The sequence below is a fragment of the Gossypium arboreum genome, chromosome 8 (genome assembly GCF_025698485.1).
Source record: "Gossypium arboreum isolate Shixiya-1 chromosome 8, ASM2569848v2, whole genome shotgun sequence".
Lineage (NCBI taxonomy): Eukaryota > Viridiplantae > Streptophyta > Magnoliopsida > Malvales > Malvaceae > Gossypium > Gossypium arboreum.
This window is the reverse complement of record NC_069077.1, coordinates 55,934,874-55,952,674: the sequence shown is the minus strand read 5'-3', so window position 1 is coordinate 55,952,674 and position 17,801 is coordinate 55,934,874.

Sequence of the window (17,801 nt, the reverse complement as noted above, 5' to 3'; positions counted from 1 at the left end):
TTTATTAAAATTTAATCCTAAAATTAATCTAATTGTTGATAAAAACATATAAACTTGAACCATTGATTCTTTTCTAATTTGCCACATATAAATTGTTAAATTGATGATTTCATTAATTATAATAATAAAAGGACTAAATTAACTAAAAAGGCCCATTTCCAAGCATATTTACTGAAATGAGCCGATTACACCATTATTTATCGGAAAAGGCCACTTTTTGCAAAACGCGTCTACGTGGCCGCGTTTAAGGGGGAAATTGCCAGCAAAGCGCACCCCCCAAGGGAGAGTTTTTTGCCACGTCAGCAAAACGCTTCCACTTCAGCGTGTTTTGCTGATGTGGCAAAAAACGCTTCCTTGGGGGCTCGCTTTGCTCTATTTTTTTATATGTTAGGGATATTTGCATGTTTGGTCCATAGGTTTTTTTAAGGTTTTAGGGTTAGGGTTTTGAAAAAATAAGTTAGGGTTTAGTGTTTAGGTTTTTTGTTAAAACAAGTTAGGTTTTAGAGTTTTAGTAGATTTTAAAAATAAATTAGGATTTAGTGTTGTTTTATAAAAATTATTTAAATTAGGGTTTAGGGTTTAGGGTTTTAAATAAATTAACTAAATTAGGGTTTTAGGGTTTTAAATAAATTAAGTTAGGGTTTTAAATAATTTAGAATTTAGGATTTATGGTTTTAAATAAATTAAGTAAATTAGGGTTCTAGGGTTTTAAATAAATTAAAGTTTAGGGTTTTTAAATAAACTAAGTTAGGGTTTATGGTTTTAAATAAATTAGGGTTTATGGTTTTAAATAAATTAGGGTTCTAAGATTTTAAATAAATTAAATTAGAGTTTAGGGTTAAATTTAATTAAATTAGGGTTTAGTTTTTTAAAATAACATTGTGTTTATCTTTTTTAATAAAATTGACTATTTTGTACCCTAAAAAAATAATTTTGAGAAGACGTTTCTGAACAAATAGTGTCAAAAACGCTTCAAGTAGGATGCACTGCAAGCAAAAATACAAAAAAAAAGCTCCCACGTGGACGCTCTTTTTCTACAGTAGTTCCTGAAAAAATAATTTTGAGAAGACGTTTCTGAACAAATAGTGTCAAAAACACTTCAAGTAGGATGTACTGTCAGCAAAATTATGAAAAAAAGCTACCACTTGGATGCTCTTTTTCTATAGTAGTTCATGAAAAAATAATTTTGAGAAGACGTTTCTAAACAAATAGTGTCAAAAGCGTTTCAAGCACGATGCAATGTCAGCAAAATTTTTGAAAAAGCTCCCACATGGATGCTCTTTTTCTATAGTAGTTCATGATTGACCTTAGGCTATAAATGAGGCAAATTTCATTCTCAGGATGCATAAGTTACAGCAAGTAAAATTAGAAAGGCTAAGTAGAATAGAAATTGAATATGAGTGAACACATTAGTGCTGTTATTTACTATGATGGTAAGGTCCGTGACATCGAGAATGGCGTTGTTTTTTTTATCAGAGAGCATAGCGCGAATGGTTTTTGACTAGAGTATAGATTTTATAAAATTTCGTAAAAGAATTAGGCGTAAAATCTTCGAAACGACGCCAAGTAGGGTTTCTTCTATTAAGTATCGATTTTGTGTTTCGATTGATCCCATGACATATGACTCATTTGATATCAAATGTGTTCGTAGCTTTGAGGCAATAGTGCAGACTCATCTCGCTAGTAGATCACCCTATATTGAGTTATATGTTCAATTTTCATCGCCAAATGAAACATTTGCTACTTCAACATCAACTGCTGCTCAAGACGAATACACGACCCCTAGCCAACACTCTATTAGTTCAATTTTCCATACTGCTGTTCCATAACTTGAAACGGCTGCTGCATTCTACAACGACCAATTGCTCCGTGGATGTTAAGTGTTCAAACGTCTGTTCTGGAGCTTTAAGCAATATCGGGACACATTTGTGTATTGTAAGCCATTGGTACAAAATGATGGTACCTTTATGTATGGTAGATATACCCATTGGCTATTGCTAGTTGTAGCACAGGATAGTGGTGGGAGAATCCTTCCAATTGCGTTTGCAATAACACCAGGAGAGTCAGCTGATGACTGGGATTTTTTTCTTTCTAGGTTAAGGAGGCATGTATGCCTCCAACCTGATATCTACGTTATATCGAATTGGGGCACTGGAATACTAACCGCAATTAAGTGACATGAAAGCCTATGGGATCACACACACCATCGGTATTGTCTAAGGGTGAGTTTGGATGGGCGGTGCGTTTACCTGCGGTTAGTGTAGAAATAGTGGTGGCGATAAGATTAGATACTGTAGCGATACTGTAGCGTGAAACAAAAAGTAAGCTAAACGTACCACACCGCACCGTCATCCCAAACCCACTCTAAGGCACGTTGCGTCCAACTACTACGGGCAATATCGGTCTACGACTGAACGAAAACAAGTGACTAGCATGGGTGTTTAATCTCTATTAATATACTTTTGGTTGTAATATTCAATTTATTTTGAATGGAATATTGGTATGCAATTTTCGCTATCAACTTATATTGGCAGGGTACGAGATCAATAAGGATCATTTTCATGAGATGTTGGGGAATTTGCGTTCAGTTAACGATTAAGGCGCAGACTACCTCTATAACATACCTTTCAAACAGTGGACACAAGCATACGACAGTGACCTATGATATGATCATATGACCACAAACCTGGCTAAATGCATAAATCCTATTCTAAAAGGAATGTGTCATTTGCTGATAACCTCGATTGTGCGAGAGACATATTTTTATTTGGCGGCACTATTTCCAAAGCGAGCAGTAAGTTATAAAGGCCAAATGTAGGGAGGCCATGTATGGTTACGGAAAATATTGCAAGAAATTAATAAGGCGAAGGTGTTGGCCAACATGATGTACATTGTATGTCACGATCGCGACAACCTATAGTTTCGTGTGACAGAGTTTGACAGACCGAACCAATGTATTATCGGCGGGCATAATCATGTACACCTGATAAATAGAACTTGCAACTGTGGGACGTTTGACGCACTTCATTATCCATACGCTCATACAATTGCAGCTTGTCAAAATCTTCATTTGTATCCCATGAGATATGTTGATGAAGTGTACAAAATAGAATACATGTACAATATGTGGAGACATATATTCCCATCTTTCCCAGATGAACGTAAGTGGTCGTCTGTATCACTTGCTCCGTTTAAGTTGTTACCGGCTAGAAAATTGCGTTGCAAACCAAAAGGTCGATCTTGCTCGAGTAGAATATGTAATAATATGGATATCCAGGAAAGAACGAACCAACAGAAGTTGTGTAGATGGTGTAGGAACCCAGGTCATACAATTAGATCATGTTCAAACCGAAATAGTTGATAATTGCTGTTATGAAACGATGTTGCATTATTTCTATTCAGCCTTATCCAAAAGAACTTACATTTTATTCAAAATATAAAATTAATTTCCTATTAAAATATTTAAAACAACTTTTTTTTATTAAATGAAACAATATAGAAACAGCTTCTACAAATATATTAAAAAAAATCAATGCATATGTTGGTCGAAATTAGTGCCACATAGGGGTGGACGACGATTATGCACTAGATTCCTCATTGGTTGCTCTGGCAGAGGTTGTGGTTGCTCCGGTTGTGGGTGTTAGGAGGATGACCCACCTTGGTAGAATAAAGAATGTGGAGGTGTTTGCATCACCCACAACATCCCATAAGGCAATGGGGGAATGATAATGAGATAAGCTCGGCGACGGTGCCTTGTGTGATCCTTGTGGTGACAATGGCCTATATGTCATCGGTTGAGTTGGAGTTATCGGGAAAGGAGATACACCGAGCCATGCCTTCCATCCTGGCACAAGACTGGGAAAAAAGAAACATATAAGGGTTAGTATACATATAAGGGCTAGGATATGCACCTGGTATAATCTGAAGAGGCTGTGATGTGGGTGTCGTCGATTGAGCCATTGGGCCTGGTGATTGAGTGGGCCCTGTTGATGGGCCCGTGCCGTCATCCCTTTTCTTCGGATTTAAAAGGCCCCATTGTTCCTTTTCCACACTGATTTGCTGACGCCTCTGCTCTTCTGACAGCAAATATGGCTTGCCATGGATTCTAAACCATGGCATGCAATTTGGGGTACACGCTAACTTTAGGACGATGATCGGTTCGTGATCAAGCATATGATCATACTGGTTTTCCTAAATATCGATACATTCTGACTAGAATACCGGCCAATTCATATTCGTTTGCCGTAAGTCGATTCTGTGCTAGTCATCGAGCACATCAGGTTCCTCAGGAATCGATTGTCAGAATCCAAATTGTCGCAACACTCTATCCATCTAGTGCATCTCGACAGTAGCATAGTTGACCAATGACATTAACATACCAAATGTTCAGATTTTTAAAGAATTCTTCAGGAATTATAGCCCGTATTACTGGATCCTTATATGGTGTCCATTGAAACTATATGAATGAGATAAAAATATTAGTTATATACATAATACCAAATACTAAATACTAAATATGAAACAACTATTTTTTGTATATATATTTTATCTAATACTTACTTGCGCTTCGGACCGTTGGTCTAATAGAAGTTGTATATCTTCAAGAACAGTAGGTATCCAACATAACTCGCCGGATGGTTCCACCTAATTAAATAAATTTTCAGCATACAATTTTATTTTAAATCTATGGAATAATTGTAAAATAAAATAAAAATTTTACCTCGTTATGAGTGGGGATGTATATGGGTGGTTCACTCAAAGACGTAACAATGGAAAGCGAAACCAAGCCCGTGATTGTAGTAATGATAGGCAACCTCTAATTTTGGTTTTATTTGGTGGCGTCGCCCTGCACATCTCCTGGCACAATGTTGCCAACATGGCAAGCCCCCAACTAAGTTCGCCAAATGCTCTAAAATCAACGAGTTTCAGCAGCCCCCTCAGATGTACAAGGTTTCGTGACAAATCCGACATCAGATAACCTCTAATCATCTCAAGGATGTATACTCGAGCATATCATATTCTTTCTACTTCAGTTGTATCCAGCCCATCTCGATCCGACCTCCGTAGATATTATCCAGAATCGCACCCAAAAGATCGTAGCATATGGCTCCCAATCAGCAAATTGAATGGACCCATGAGTGTAGCCCCATCCACCGACAATCCTAATTGTAACTAGACGTGTTCCAATGTGATAGTACACTCTTCGCATGGAAGATGAAATGCGTGTGTCTTCGGTTTCCACCTTTCTATTAACGAGCTAATGAGTTTCGGGGCCAACTTGCACCCCCGGCTTATAGTCGCCGCGTGCCAAAAACCCACTTCCTTCAAGTAATTTTCTATCAACAGTGATAACAGACCAGCCATATTACGAATATAACATTGTAACACCCGACCTACAGATTGTTATAAAAAATTATAAAATAAAAATTAATTAAAATTACATAAATGAAAAAATATTAAATAATATTTAAAACTTAAAATAAATGAAAAAATATTAAATAATATTCAAATTTTAAAATAAACCGTTACCATTTTCATTTGTTCAACGAAGATATGTTTATGATCGAGACGAATTAATCCCCCCGCCATTGCTAACACAATCAAATATTTTTGAAATTATAAAAAAATAATACTAATTTAGAAAAAAATTAAAGTAAGTAACTAATTATAAAGAGTTTTGAGAAATTTAATGAGAAATTTGAGAGCTTTAGGGAGAAATTGTAGAGATTTTTTGCTAAATTGTAAAGAAAATATGTGTGAAATAATAGGAGGGGAGATTTTATACTTTTGTTTTTACCGTTGGACCCCCCAACGATAAAAAAATAGCCGTTGGGGTTCAAAATTTGCCAGCAAAGTGCGCCCACAAGGGAGCGTTTTTTGCCACGTCAGCAAAATGCACTGACGTAGAAGCGTCATTCACAAAAAAACGCTCCCTTGGGGGCTTGCTTTGCTGGCAATTTCCCCTTTAAAATCGGCCACGTAGGCGTGTTTTACAAAAAGTAGCCCTTTCCGATAAATAATGGTGTAATCGGCCCATTTCTGTAAATATGCTTGGAAATGAACCTTTTTAGGTAATTTAGTCAATAAAAAGACTAACTTCTATTTTTCATAAAATAGATTTATGAAATTCAAAGTTATACTACAATCACCCTAAATTAAAAAGGAAAAAAAAATTGCTAAAAGTCAATCATCACAGTTTACCTTCACCATTTTTTACATTAAAAAATTTATTTTTTATAGCTAATGCCACCTTACACATTGACAATACTGAATTTTACTATAAAAAATTTTCTATTTTCATAATTAATCTACAACGAATCCAATTTATATAATTATTTAGATGAAAAATATAATGTATTACCAGTATTCATCTAGCGCTGCCAAGGGTATAGTAGCAGATGTTATGTTTTATAATTTGATGGCAATTTATATTGTGGAATTGTGAAAGATGCTTACTTAGAAGTTGAAGAAGCCAAATGCATTAAATTAAAGAAACCACTTAAATGTAATCATTTTCTTTCTTAGATGAGAACACTGTTCTTTTATTTGAATATAATATATTCTTTTATCATTTATCACGATAGGTATAATTCTTAAAATTTATATTCTTTTAGCATTATAGATGCGAATTTAATAAAATATATCATATCATTAAATTTTTCACACCTTATGAAAATTAAGATAATTTGATTAAAGTATTCGGACACTAATGAGTGTCAAGTTTTGTGTAAAACAATTAAATTTTAAACTATCCTAATATAATTTAAATTTATAATGCTTGTGATATTATCTAAATGGAACTCAAAATCGATGGGTGTTGACTTCTTTTTAAAAGTTAAAAAGAAAAATTGATTGTATTCTTAACAATTATTTGAAGGGGAAAATAAAAATTTAATTTGATCTAGCCATTCATAAGTATTGAGGTTTTCTAAAAATCTTCCTGACAAAACTCTAATTTTAAAATTTATAAATAGCCATCCAACTTGCTAGTAGTCAACCACATTCTATACTATCATAAATACTTAAAATTTAAAAAATTTAAAATTTCAATCATGCCATAATGATTGCCCTTTTATCCAACATGGCTCAATATCGTAGTAATATGAGTGAAGATTTGCCTGAAGAAAAAATAATTCCTCACATTCCTCAAATAACAATTGCCAGTTTCTTCCAAGCTAGTCAAATTGGGAAAGTTATTTTAATGGTTTGACATAAAAAGTCTCAATGCTACTTTTTAAATGACTTAATTCACGACCATTTTAAGTATACTTATTTTCCTACATTCATACTTAAATTTTTTTATCCGAATTTGATACTTAAAATATCATTCAATTATAGATTTTTTGTCCAAAATTTAACTGACTTTCAAAAAAAATTGCCCAATCAAATCATGTGATTTGCCTTTGTCGACTATTCAATTCATAAAATAATTATTAAAATTCTTTTTTATTAAAATTAAAAAAAACATATTTTGGAATAATATAATTAAAAAGATGTTATTAATAATAAAAAACCTAACCTAAACTATCTCTAACCCATCTCTCAGCCTCCTCACACCATCTCTCATCTAATCCCATATCATTGAAAAAAGAACAAGAACAACATCTACAAGATGAAGAAATTTGATAGATTTCTCAGAAAGAAAACCAAGAAACAGTGAGAAGATAAGTCTTTTTTTTTTTTTTTTTTGCTTTTTCTCGGGTTAACTGATTTTGTAAAGAAAAATCCCACCTTTTTTTTTGCTTTGGCTCTTTGATTTTTTGTAGATAAGTCTCTTTCTTCTTCTCGATCTCATTGTTACGAGTTGAATCGAGAGGGAAAGAAAAGAGGAATAATAGAAGAAAAAAAAGAGAGAAACAACAGAGAACTCAAAAGGAGCAGTAGTTCATTCCTGAAATTTCATAAATGCTTCTTGAGTTCCCTCATTGCAAAAAAAGGCAAGGCAATTATAGGCGAGGGAAAATTGGTTACTCAACTATTATGAGACAGTTGTTAACCATCAGATCAATGCGCATCATTTCATTAAAATTGAATTTCAATAAACTGACACACAACCCTAAGTGCACCGTATTGACTTCTAATGCTAAACTCACTATTTCACTAAAGTTTTAAACATTAAACGCTGCGTTGTAGCACTAACATAAGCAACAACAATAGTCATGATGATTTTTATTCCTACTTTAAAACAACCAATAACAAATACTCCTCGGGTGATAGGATCATTGTCCTTAAGGATCAAAAGCAAAGAATCATTGTTGCAAATCATGGAGAACCTCCCATGTGGCATCCTCAGGGAATGTGTTAATGTCACGGGTCAAAGTGCAAAGCCTATGACCATCGTAAAAAATACATCCTATGGAGGTCTATCAGTTAGATGGGGATCTGTAACAGCTCGTTTATAAGGTTAATCGGTATAGTGGTTTCAGGGCCACCAAATCTGATGAGTAGGTTTGTAAATATTATATTTAATATTTACGAGTTAATTGTGAGTTTAAAAAAGGTTTTTGATATTGTGATTTTTTTTTACAAGCGATTTATTAAGTTCAAGTGGTATGACCTTAAGGTTAAGTGTGTTTAGAAAATAAGGTATCGAGACCTCATTTCTATAAACCGAGTCATAAATATTTTTATAAATATTTACAGAGTGGCAATAAGATGGTATTAAAGTTTCGTTGAAAACTTTTATCGTTTTGATAGTTAATTAAGCAAAAAGGACTAAATCGCGCAAAGCATAAAAGTTGTGTTCTATAAGTTAAAGATATTAAATGGGTATGGAATTAAATAGTGGGAGTCCTTAAGTGGTAATTATTCCATAATTGTTGATAGTGGAATTCCTTGGCTTGGTATAATGGAAATTATTAATGTATATTAAGGTTAAATATGGTATTTGGTAATTATAATAAAATAAAATAAAACAAAAGCCAAATTACATGCTATCATCTTCATCAACAGTCGAATGTGAGAATGAAAATAATGTTCTCAAAGCTTTGAAGGTTCGGCCATGGTTGTTCATGCATGTAAGTCCATTTCGTCTCGGTTTTTAATAATTTTTACGTTTTTGAGATCGTTGCTTTGTGTTCTAGCTAGCCCGTACCTCCAATTTCAAAATTATTAAAGTATTTGGATGATTTCATTGTTGAATATTTGAGTATCTTGATGTTTAATGATAGAAAATAAATCGTTGATGGTAGATTATTAAGATTTGTTAAGTGAATTTTAGCAAAAATGTTAATTTTGGACTAAATTGTGAAATATAATAAATTGTGTGGTAAAAGTGTGAATAAATGAAAAATATGGGCTGATATGAGCATGTATGAAATTCAGATAGCTTGGGCTATGATGAAATTGACTAAATTTGCATTTTACGAGCTTAGGGACTAATTTCTAAAAAAGTCAAAAGTGTAGGGGTAAAAAGTAATTTTACCAAAATATGAAATTGAGTTAAAATGAATAGAATATGAGTTGAAATAGCTGAATTTGATTGATTAGGTCAAGTTAAGCCTCGTACGAGTCTATATCGAGGGAAAAACACAGTTTCAGACTAATCGATCCATTTCAACGTTTTGACAATCGAGGTAAGTTCGTATGTATTAAGCATTTTTAAATTTATGATTTTAATGCTTGATATTGTATAAATTTTCTATACGTGATTACTGTTATGATTAACGACTTATCGGCTAAAATGACACTTAGTGTGCGGTTCGAAATAGCTTCGGCTAAAGGTGGCACTTGGTGTGCAATTTGAGATAGCTTCAGCTATATATATATAAATGGCACTTAGTGTGCAAAGTATCAAGGAAGGCACTTAGTGTGCGAAACATCCAGAATAGCACTTAGCGTACGAGGTATCGAGTATGGTACATAGTGTGCGAGACATCGAAGATGCAATGGCATTATGTATTTGTATGAAATGGTAAGGATTGGTATAGGTGTGTATAGAAACTCAACTTAATATGAAATCCATGAATGGTAAGTCCATGAGCATTGTGAAATGATGTAGTGTTAATTTGGTGAATAATGATATATGTTTATAAATGTATGGATTTCTAATTGAAAGAAAGGAAGGTGTGGTAAATTTAGTTATTATCATTTTCTTACTAAAACAGTTTTGGACAGCAGCAGTAGTCCGATTTTGAAAATACACCAAAAATAGTAGAAAGTGAGTTAGAGATTGAATAAAATATGAAATTGAAGCTTATTGAGTCTAATTTCATATTATAAGATATTTGAAGTTTTGTGAGACAGAGTCAGAATAAATTTGAAATCCCCTGCTCTGATTTGAGAAAATCATTAAAAATTGTAAAAAAATAGTTATGGGTTATAATTTGTAAAAATGAGTCTATTTTCAATAAAAATAAATGGGAACATCATTCGAGTCCCGCTATGAGATAATTAATTTTTAGTGAAGAAAGGTCAAAGCTGTCGGGCAGCGAAACAGGGGTGATTTTAAAGAATAAACTGTACTTATTAACTAAACTAAAAATTCTGAAAATTTTATGGTAAGAATATATGTGAGTCTAGTTTCAAGGAAAATTATCGGAACTTAATTTGGAGTTCCGTAGCTCTAGATATAAATAAATTAGTGGCTGTTACTCGAGAAAACAGCTTGACCTGAAATATGTAAAAATGCAAATATGGTTGTATTACCTTGAGAAGCAAGTTAATAAATTGCTTATTATTTTCATATGAACTTACTAAGCTTTATAGCTTACTCCCCTTCCTTTTCATCTCTTATAGGTTTATTTAGCTAGCTCGGGTTGGAGATCATCGGAGATTCAATCATACTATCAAGCTACCATTTTGGGTATAAGTATTCAAATACTTAAGTCTATGGCATGTATAAGGGCTTTATCTTTTGTAATTATGTCATTACTAATGTGGCCAAATGTGTTGGCCTGTAATGGTTATAGTTCAATTTGTGTATAGCCATGGATGGTGGCTTATGTTGATTATATGATTATGCATGTGCCTATGTCATGGAGATGAGGCTTGTGATTGTGTGTATGTAATGAGTTATATTGTTGGTGGTGAATGCTTGATGGTTTAATTAAGATGAGATGATGTGTTGATAACTAAGGCTTAAATGTGTGATATGGGAGTAATCTTATAAACTTTGATGCATGAGAATTAGTAAATTTGAGCTTGACTAAGCATAATGTTTTAAGTATGTAAATATGATATGAGGTTACCATGATCTTGTATTGTTTATGGATGATTGAATGTTCAAATGTGCCATGTTAATGGTTAATAAAAGTAAGCATGTGAGTTTGTTATTGAGGGTGGCAATTGGCTTGGAAAATAGCCTAAAAATTATCCACACGGGCCGTGTGTCCCCTGCATCATGTACTTTAGTTTCGAATTAGCCACACGGGTTATGACACAGCCATGTGTCTCAGCTGTGTGAAGGACACGGCCTGAAGGCATGTGCGTGTGCCTTGGCCGTGTGCCCTTATTTTTGTGATGACATCATAAACAGAGAGTTACATGGGCTGAGGATAAGGGCGTGTCCCGAGCCACACGGGCGTGTGACCCTGTTTCATGATGAAATTTTCTAAGTTTTCCAAAAGTTTCCAAAGTTATCAGTTTAGTCCTGAACCACCCCCGATGTATGTTTTGGGCCTCGTAGGCCCCCCATAAGGGATGTTATGCATGTGTATGAAAAGTTTTAATTTGGATGAAAATTTATGGCCTGGTTTTGTATGAATGTTTTGATGTAAGTCCAGTAATGCCTCGAACCCTATTCTGACGTTGGATACGGGTAAGGGGTGTTACAGGATCATTTTACCTACAAGAACTGATTCGATTCAAAGTATTGATGGAGAAGCCTGACTATTTGAAGCCTGGGTGGCCCAATGAAGCAAATATGAAAAATTAGACTACCTTGGTAAGTAAGGAAACTAATCTTAGAAGATTGAAGAGAATAATATCTGATAAGATTAGATTTGATTTAATTGTATAAATCTTGTAAATCCCTTAATTGTAGGGATAGGCTTCACCTTGTCAGTCGATGTAAATTTGCCTAGATCGTTGGATTTGGGGGAGCTCAACTATAAATAGAAAGCTTCCCCCTCAATTGTAAATTATCCATTGTATTCATAATTTTGTATTCTTTGAGAGTGAATACTAAATTGAAAGCATTTACTTAAACACCTCTCGTGCATTGTTTTTCTATGACATTCTTGTGAGCATTCTTTTGGCTTGTGTTGATTTTGCTATATAAATTGGTGGCTTTGAGGAATTCGAGAATCCTCATGTGGGAGTTAGGTTGACTTAGGTGTAGTTGAAATGATAGAATCGCCTAAGGTCACACAGATTGCGAGACTAAAGTTTTAGCCTTGTGACAATTGGTATCATAGCTTAGGTTGTGAAGGCATTGTTCGAGATGTCGAAAGAAGTTGCTAATTAGAGTAAGCTAATGGAGACCTGTGAAAGGGCCAGAAAAGTAAGTTGTTCGAGGGACATACTTTCGACTATGGAAAATTGGGTGGTTAATCTTGAAAAGTCCATGGGTGACGTAAGGAAGACACTCAAGGAAGTTGAAGGAGGACTCACTGAAGGGCTGTAGTCAATGAATGAGTAACTCAAGGACTATGTGGAGGAGTCTCTTAGTTTTATAGAGAATAAGTTAATAGGAAGGTATGATGCTCTCGAGTCTATGGTGTCATCTTTAAAGGAAGAGATCACTAAACTTAAGGAGGAGCTCAAGATTTACAAGGTTACCTTAGGTAATGGGATGTTGGCTTTGAGACTGAAGTAATAAGTAATGGATGTTCCCAAATCGAAAGAGTATAAGGGGGAAATGTCCATGATAAAAGTGGGCGACTTTGTTTGGGCAATGGAGCAATACTTCCAAGTGATGAACATCGAGGATGATGCTACTAAGGTAAACAATGTTGCTTTGTATTTCACTGACGTTGCTTTGTTATAGCGGCGTGGTAGATCCACAAATGTGAGACATGGTGGGACTAAAATTGGGACTTGGGTAGAGTTCTAAAAGGAATTCAAGGCACAATTTTACTTGGAATATACCGAGGATGAAGTTCGAGCAAAGTTTTGATGGCTTATACAATGAGGCACAGTTAGGAAGTATGTGCGGGAGTTCAGTGAACTCATGCTCCAAATTTTTTATTTGAGTGAGAATGAGACATTTTTCTTCTTATGGATGGGTTGAAGACATGGGTGAAGCAAGAGTTACATCGTTGAGGAGTTTAGGAACTTACCAAAGCCATGATGGTAGTAGAGTCCTTAGTTGAACTTATTTCGAGGAAAGATAGGTTCGAGTCTTCCAAACCCAATACGAAGGAAAATGGTGGGGGAGACCATGAGGAAGATGAAGAGGGACAAAGCGATAATAGAAACAATAGTAGTAGCGACAATGGTAATGGGAATCCACGAAATAGGAAATAGAGACCCAACAACCCGAGGGAGAAGGGGAGCAAGATAAGATGCTACCTTTGCAAAGGACCGTATATAATTAGTGTAACATCTCGAATTAGGGCCTAGTCGGAACAGTGGTTTCGAAACCGCAAATTCGACGTAAGCAAATTTATTTTTATTATATTTTTATGGTCTATGATTTCACGGAATGAATTCACGAAAATTTCGTTCGAAAATTTCGATGTTTAGGCACTCAATTTGATCAAAAGGACTAAATTGTAAAAAGTAAAAAAGTTAAGTTCTACATGTTAAAGGTGTCTAATTGTTATGAAATTTTAAATGAGAGGTCCCTAAATGGTAATTATACCATTTTATAATTTTTTGGACAAAAATGAACATGAAATGGGTGAAATAGAATATTATTAAGTTAGGGGCATTTTAGTAATCTAGTAATTAAAATGAATTAAAAACAAAACAAAAGCCAAAATTTCTTGTCCATATTCTTCCTTGGCCGAATATGACATGAAGAAACCATGGCTAGGGTTTTCCAAGCTTCCAAGCTCGATTGTAAGTCCATTCTTTCCTAGTTTTTAATGATTTTTACGTTTTTGAAATCCTCGTAACAAGATCTAGCTATTTCTACCATTTATTTGAGCTAGGGTTTGTGTTTAAAAATTTACCCATGAATTATATGCATGTGTTTTGATGTTTAATGGTAGAATATAAAAGCTTGGTGTGTAATAAACGACTTTTGCTAAGTGATTTTCTGTAAAAATGCTTAAAAGGACTAAATCGTAAAAGTTATAAAATTAGTCATAAAAGGGTGATTTAGTGGAAATTGGGGGCTTTCATAGTTATGAAAATGATTTGACTAGGCTTGAAATGCAAGGAAATTGAATAGAAATCATTTTACGAGCATTGGGGCAAAATTACAAATGTGAAAGTTTAAGGGTCAAAATGCAAATTTGTAAAAATATGATTTTTGGACCCATATGAATAATGTGACTAATTATTAGACTAAATGTGATCAAGGAAAACAAGATTCGGGCTTAGAACGAGGTTGAACAAGGTTAAGTACAAACTCGAAATAAATAGTCGTACTTGAAACCGAGGTAAGTTCATATGTCAATGATAATGCAATGATATTATTGTTCATGCTTGAACTCAAATTGATGTGTCAACATTTTGTGATGAATATTTATATAGTTGATATGAAGATTATATATTGTGACAAATGCTTAAATATAATTATGTGCAATACCATGTTTATTTCATGGACTAATGTCCAAATAAACATGAAAATGTGTTGAGTTGAATGTACATTGCATGATCAAATATGCTTATTGGTATACTTGGTGAAAAGAGAAAATCCCGGTTGAAAATAAAGGGATATCTGAGGGATACGCTATTCTTACATGATACGAGATCCTGTATGTGTTGTAGAAAAGGATTTAGCCCGAATGGGTAATTCGTTGACCTTGGTATAGAAAGGATCTAGCCCAGACGAGTGTTCCTTGAGTGATCGAGCCTCTTGAAGAATATGTATGCATTATGGATTTAGCCCGAACGGGTAATCCGATTAGGGTCTGAATTTAGCCTGGACTGGTAATCTTGACATTACTCTATGAGTTTATATTACGGGGGATTTAGCCTAGACTGGTAATCCTGCCGTATGATGTGAGGTTCTCGGGAGTGCTTGCTTGAAAACAATCACTTGTATGACTTGACAGTAAATAAGCTATCTATCGAGATTTGTGAGAAATTCAACGGGTATTATAATGAATAATGCAATGAAAGTCCCGAGATGGGCGTGGTGATAAAGGTAAAGTTAATTGATATGCTATGGATATGTACAGGTATGTACATTATACTCATAAGTGATGCCTTATTGAAATGTGATAAATGATGAGTAAGCGAATTCATGCATATGTATGTGTATACATGATAAACAAGTAAAAAGGTTTGAAAGATGAACCATCCTTATGCTTATGATTATGAATTGTGTTGTAATATCTTGTTAACTTACATTGTGTAATGAGATATGAGTTTCATGAAATGATGAGTCCATGATCAATGAGCTTATGATAGTTACTATGAATTTGCACTAAAACAGTTTTGGACAGTAACAATAGTCCGCCTTTGTAAATCCACCAAAAATAGTGCAAATTGAGTTAGAGACTGAACAAAATATGAAATTAAATCTTATTAGGTCTAGTTTCAGATAAAGGAAATGGTGTTAGTAAAGGAATCTCATATGATGAGATATTTGAATTCTTGTGAGACAGAGTTAGAATGAGTTCAGAATCCCCTATTTTAACTTGGGAAAATCACTATAAATTTAAAAAAAATAATTATGAGTTAGGAATCATATGACTGAAATACTTAATGAGTCTACTTTCAAGAGAAAGAGAGAGGAACATTATCCGAGTCTCGTACTATGAGATAAATAAATTTTAGTGAAGAAAGGTTGAAGTTGTCAAACAGCAAAACAGGGGAGACTTTGAATAATAAACTGTACTTATTGTCTAGACCAAAAATTCTTAAAATTTTATTGTAAGAAGATAAATGAGTCTAATTTCAGGGAAAATTAAGGGATCTTAATTTGGAGTTCTGTAGCTCCATATATAAATAAAGTAGTAACTACAACTTGAGAAAACAGCTTAACCAGAATATGAGTAAAAGTGTCATTATGGTTGATTGCCTAAGGAAACATGTTGTTATAATGCTTATTATTTTCATATAGATTTAGTAAGCTTTAAGCTTACTCCATCCTCTCCATTTCTTTAGTGTTGTCAGGTCGGCTCGGGTTGGAGATTGTCGGAGGTAGCATCACACTATCAAGTTATCAACTCTAGAGTATTGTCATACATGTATTAAACACTTTCAAGTGAGTGGCATGTATAAGCTCTAGTTTTTATATTAGATGTTGTTATGATTAGCCAAATATATTGGCTTATATTGATCTATTGTATATATCCATGAGATGTGGCTTATTATGGTTATGGCTTGTAAGCCTAATTGTTCCTGCCACGGGTTAATGCATGTCGTGTGATTATAATTGGTTGCTATGAATAATTAGTATAACACATGTATACGATGAATGCCCTCGAACCATTCGAGGTGGTCGTGGCCATGGAATGAATATGTGTCCTGGTAGTAAGTTGATAATGATTAAAAATGGACAATTTTAGAATGTGTAGAGATTAAGTGGTGGGTAATAAAAACTTGTAAGACAACATGCAAATTATTTAATTGAATTTTCTCAAGGTCGATTAATCATTAAATTGATACTATAATTTGGGTCCATGATGTGTAAAGTATGGGAAAGAATTAAGGACAACATAAGGATTGGAAAATAGCCTAAGTGTTGGCTACACGGGTAGAGATATGGCAATGTGTCTCAGCCGTGTGGAGGACACGGTCTAGCACATGGGTGTGTGGCTTGCCCGTGTGGATCAATTTGTTTGGCTGACATCATAAACAGAGAGTTACACGGGCTGAGGACACGGGTGTGTCCCAAGCCACATGGACGTGTGTGACCACACGGCCCAACCCACACGGGCATGTGACTCTCCAGAGCAAGAAAATTGGTTAAGTTGCCCAAAGATATTCAAAGTTCTCAGTTTAGTCCCGAACCACCCCGATGTATGTTATAAGCTTCGAAGGCCTGTATAAGGGATGATATGCATGTGTTTGAGATGTTTTAATTTTGGGCAAAAATTTTGTGGCCTGGTTTTGCATGTTGTGAATGTTTAAGGCTGGTAACGCCTCGAACCCTGTCCCGGCGTCGGATATAGGTAAGAGGTGTTACATTTAGTGGTATCAGAGCTATAGTTTAGTCGATTCTCAGACTAACTTAGCATGCATAAGAGTCTAGCTATACATGCCACAAACTCGTGATAGTGTGATGTCTCCCGACACGAATAAGAATCATCCTTTTTGAACAAAGGTGCCCTCCAACCGAGCTATACCGATCATGTTTGATGAGAAGCTAAGACATTCGGGTAAAGTATAGTTATGATGAGCTTAAAATTAGAAGAGTATGAATAAAAGTTCATGATATGTACAAGATAACATATGAGATGAAAGTTTAAACTGTAACATATTTTTCCATGTTTGTTTGGCCTTTATAAAAAGTTATATGCCTGATTTGGTTGATTGAATGAATGAGATTAGAAGACTGTCCAAAACCCATAGAATGCATACATAAATATACTTGTTTAAATAAGATAACTGAAAAGTTCTTGTCATACGAACGTGAATAAAAGTTTGCCTGAAGTGAATGATATGCTTATGAAAATGTTACTTTGATAATGAGCTAGTGATATATGTATATGAGTATGAGAAATGAGTTAGGGATCTTACAACCCTACCCCCTTACCAGAGTGGTGTTTTGTGGAGGAATTTCATGAGAATCGTATTGA